Genomic DNA, 5,235 nt, shown 5'->3' with positions numbered 1-5,235 from the left:
TAATGAAAACAGATTTGTGTTGCTCCTTTTCTCATTAACCTTATTATAGAGCTTTGCTCCCAAGATGCACACTTCTTAAAATACGTATTTATTAAAAGAGCGAAACTTGTCTTAAGGTATTGATAAATTCTCAACATCTGGATGGACAGTAAGTGATTTAGTTAATCTCCAAGTTCTGGGTTTCATAGGAGGTGATGGGTTTTCTACTGCCCAGCCAACAATTTTTCCTGAGGGAAGAGACAGATAATTTAAGAAAATAATAACTTCCAACAATTCAACTTGTAAACTCAGGCACTGTGATTTATGTCAATCTTTTTTTTTTCTTAGAACCTCACAACCTCAGCAGATAACGTCTATTAATGTTCCCATTTTACCAATTAAGAACAGTGAGTCTCAAAAAGATTAAATTTCTTACCTATGGTTGCATAGCTGGTAAGTGAAACGCCTGAACCTTAATTCCAGAGATACAAAGCCTGTATGCTTTTTCAAATAGTATTATAATGTATTTTATTTATTTTGGATTACTCTAAGGGTACATACTACCCTGTTTCCCCGAAAATAAGACAGTGTCTTATTTTAAGGTGTGCTCCCAAAGATGGGCTAGGTCTTATTTTCAGGGGACGTCTTATCTTTCCTGTAAGTAGGTCTTATTTTTGGAGGATGTCTTGTTTTCAGGGAAACAGGGCATTAGGTTGCATTGTTCATGTGTGTAAGGTAAAGTCTGAGTTGTAGTTGAGTCCTTCACTCAGGAAATGTACCATATACTCCTACATTTTGGCTGTTAGGTGGGAACTTACTGAGCCCCCCTTTTCCCTTTTCTTCTTCCCCTTCTCCCCTTCTTGGATTTAATTGTGTTTTTGTCTTATATGGGCCTATAGTTGTTCATCTACTAATATCAAATTGTATTGAGTACTTGTATATTTGCTTTTCCATACCTAAGATACTTTACCAAAGAGAATGTTTTTCAACTACATCTAGGTAAGTACAAAAGATGTAAAGCCTCCATCTTTTATGACTGAATGGTATTCCACAGTAATATATCCCACCCTTTATCAAAGCCTGTATTCTAAAGTCATGCTTCCTAAAGTTTAACATGCCCATCTCTTAAAATGCAGATTGTGATTCAGAGGGTCTGGGATGGGATCGGTATTCCGCATTTCTCATAATTTTCAAGTGAAGCCTATGGTTCTGTACAAAGAACAGCTTGGGTACCAGTACTAACCTTCACAGAAAAGAGGCTTTTCTCTTCCATTGGTCAAGACAATTGGCTCCATGTTGTTTCCTGGTGACCAAAGCTTCCAAATTACCTATTAATTTCTAACTTTGATTTGGTAAGCATCATCGAATTGTTTATTCTCTGTAAAGCTCCCTTCTAGATCCTGTATGGATAAACATAAAAATATATTAAATAAAAATAATAAGTTTTATTCTGGGGTATTCAAAGTCTAGAAGAGACACATACACACTCAATGATAGTCTGAATTTAAAGTTATGTGGTTATATTTTTCTTCGTAAAGTATCTCAAGAATGGAAGAAAAGTATCCAATGTACTCAGCCCTACTATGAAACTAATTTATGGCTTTCACATGAAAGCTATAACCCAGTTATAACCTAAGAATAGGGGGAAGGGGAGAGGAAGGGGAGGGAGGGGGGAGGCTGGGTGGGGGAAAAAAAGTCATGTGGTCTCCAGATTCTACATTAAATTTGCATTACAATGAGACAAGAGAGTATGTTCTCTTTAAATAGCAAATAGAGCTGTGTGGTTGGATCAAGGTGGATCATAGATCATCTTAAAAAGTCACATAGGGGAGTGTGGTGCTCACCTGAAGTTCTCTCCACATCTTCAGAGAGAGAAATATTTCCTCCCCACAGGTGCTAAGGGCACTAGGATTCTGTTTAGTGAAGGTCTTGCCAATGATGCATAAGGGGTTCCTTCATACTAGAACAGTGGTTTGCAATGCAAATGCCAGAGAAGATTTGACACCGTTTGGAGACATTTTTGGTTGTCACAACTTGGGGGATCCTGCTGATGCCTAGCAGGCAGGGATAAGGATTCACTTTATAGGTTTCTCCCCTTTTCCACCCTCCATCCCTGCCAAAGTATTAATAGTGCTGTGGAAGAACCTGGACTGGAGCCTTAACTCTTGACTGATAAATTTAAAAGATCTGGAGCTATGACAGAGCTATCAGCAGTTTAGCCATCCATGCTCATTTGCAATTATATCTTCAGGCCACACAGAGTCCTCTGTTGGCTGGCAGGTAGTTTGACCCTCTGGGGCATTGTCTTGGCTGCCTAAAGCTTCTCTAGCTGAATTGACAAATAATATCACTGCATTGTACTCATAGGGAACATTAAAGCTCAGTGTAGGAAGTCAGGGAAGAGCTGACAGGAGGGTAGAGGGGAGGGGCCATCAGAGCCAAATCCTAAAAAGCAAGAGAAATTAGCATGAGTGGAAGGGCATCCCATGGATAGAAGCTTCCATTTATAAAGGCCCAGGAGAAAAAGTGACCTTGGTATGTTTGGACGAACTGCGTACAAATTAATATGACTGGAATGGCAGGACAATTAGAAATAAGAAACAAAGAGAGCTGAGGACAAATCAAAAAGTTCTTCATATCCTAGCAAAGATCTTAGGTTCTATCCTCTGACTAATTAGAAGCCAATGAACATTTCTTAGTTCTCCAACCTCTATTCTTTCTCTGTAAACCTACCTAGAAACCTAATAACCTTACTCCAGAAATTTATTCCTGCCTGGTATCACCAGTTCCTCCTCCAAGGATTAAAGTCCTTCTCTAGAACCTTAGCCCAAGATGAATCCCCCTCCTCCACTCCACTTAAGACTCTGGGTCCCCTGCTTACACTTAGAAATATTATTTGTCCTGGACCCTGGAGGCTATGTCCCCAGTTAGTTTCTCTTCATACCTCTCCGACTGCCTATTTCTGTGCCTCCCTGGGCATCATGTCTCCCAATTTAGGCTGACTCTTATGTCTAAACCATTTCCTGGGACATCTCTCTCTCTCCCCAAACTCCCTGCCTCGGCTGGGTTATTAAATTATGGCCAGCCAGATCACCAACCCTCCTTAAGGTGACCAAATACTCTGGTTTTCCTAAAACCAGAAGTACTCAGAGGAGCAAGACTTTTCCATTTTAAAACTAGAAAAGTCCAGGGAAAACCAGGAAGAATTGGTCACCCTACTCTCCACCCTGCAATTTGCAATTAGCTGAGCCCACTGGCCAGGGCAATTTCCAGTTCATCTTTGCTTTTCCTACAATGTTTGGGTTTATAAATAAATTTTAATCACCTTCACCCCCCACATACACCTCAACTTTGCTTCTCAAATTGATGGCGCTATGAGGCAGAGGCATAATTAATTAACCACAAAAGCAAGGTGAGGATAATCATAATCAGCTTTAAACCCAGCCTGGGGAGATCATTGTCAGTGGTTCAGAAAGACATGCAGCAGTGTGCAGTGTGATAATGTTTCCCTAAATGCATTCTCAAATGCAGGGGTTCCCCCTCTCTGTCTTCCCCTTCATTTTTCAGTTAGTAATGATGTATCAGTCCCAGCATCACTTTCAGCCTTGTTATATTGTTCCAGTGCCTCCAGCTATTTGCACTCCAACTGCTCCATTGCAGCTAAACTTTTGTTTACATATTTCAGTTTTCACAGGAGTCAGCCTCAGGCAGATTTGTTCTCCTACCTGAATCCCCAGCCCTGTCTTCTGCCATTTCTGGGGCTGCCTGGAGCCTGACCCAGCAGTGTGTGAGGAAACAAGCAGGTACAGAGATACAGAGGATGAAAAGCTGGCTGTAGCTCTTTAACAGCTTGAAGATATTTAGCCTAAATCTGAAATGTGCTAAGGCAACAAATTTGAAAACCCTCTTTCCATTCCCACCCTCCATACCTCCCAGGCATCTTCTCATCGGACTGGGATCCTTTGAAGAAAGCTGATTTCAGGCACACTTGAAAAAAAAAGGAGTACCATAACAAAGGCCGTGTGAGAATGGTTGTAGCCTTGGCCAGCACATGGGAAGCAGATGTTTTCCAAGAGAATTGGTGGCATCCCAGGCCTATCACAATCTGGCCACAATCTGTCTTTCCAGACACTTCATTCCCCACTCCCACACATGCAGTTCAGCCACAAAACGGTTCTCCAAAACATGTTATGCCTTTTCCTGTCCGCATTCCTCCTTGCATTTGCTGTTTTCATAGCCCAGAATATCCTCTACTTTACCCTCCTGGCCTGATAAATGTTTACTGGTTTTGTAGCATCTGGTTCAAATGCCATTTCTAAAGGCTTTCTAAAATCTGCCAACTAATTTTTACTCATACCTCTTTGCTCCCTTAGTATGTGGGACATGTCTTTGTTATCAGGCCCTGACAGGGCCTTAAGCTCTGGAATCTATACCATCCAGGTATGTCTGGGAGCTCCTAGGGTTTGGTATGACAACAAAACCAAATATTAGCATCCCCGAAGTTCCTGTAGGGATGTCTAAAGTATTTTCTTTCTGCCACACAGTGAAAGAATAAGAATTGTGTTGAGCTGCACATTAAATACACAAACACTAATAACAGCGAATGAGCAAAGGTCGGAGAATACTTTTCACAGTATCTGATGCCACAGATAAGAAATATAGTTCGCAAATTATCTGCATTGCATGCAGCCTGTGGGCCATGGTTGGACACCTCTGCAAGTCTACATGAAAGGTAAGTATTGCTACTTTGCACCTGAGAGCTGACTCAGTACCTGAGACTCCTCAGAAGTTGAAAGCTTATAGTCAACGGCAGCAGCTTATATTCCCCCCACCACCCAGGTCCCTTTCCCACTTCTCTTGTTCTGGTGACAGACCATGCCTTTGCGTCAGCAGTGGGCATGCTCAGAGTGGCTGGGCCAATCATGGAGCCCTTCTCTTAGCAGTGATGCACCCGGAGGCTGGCACATGACCCAAACAGCCTATCAGAATCCTTCTCTGAATATGATATATAAAAATGGGAGGAGACACCAAAGAGGCTGGTTCAGAGTATGAAAAAAGAAGCTTGAGGCTCAAGCCAACCAAGGCTGCTGGAGTTAAGGTCTGTTGCCAACGTAAGAGTGAGACCTGCCAGCAGACACTGAGCAAGTTTCTTCTCCCCAAATTTCCACAGTCTGTCACCCTCAAGGCCCCTGCCGGCAGAACCTAACATGAAGCCATTTGGCAAAAGGGAAGTTTGATTTTCAGAGTTCCAGCTCT

Source organism: Nycticebus coucang, chromosome 13 (assembly GCF_027406575.1).
Source record: "Nycticebus coucang isolate mNycCou1 chromosome 13, mNycCou1.pri, whole genome shotgun sequence".
In the NCBI taxonomy this organism is placed as follows: domain Eukaryota; kingdom Metazoa; phylum Chordata; class Mammalia; order Primates; family Lorisidae; genus Nycticebus; species Nycticebus coucang.
The sequence above is the reverse complement of the archived record's forward strand: the minus strand, read 5'-3'. Positions refer to the sequence as shown.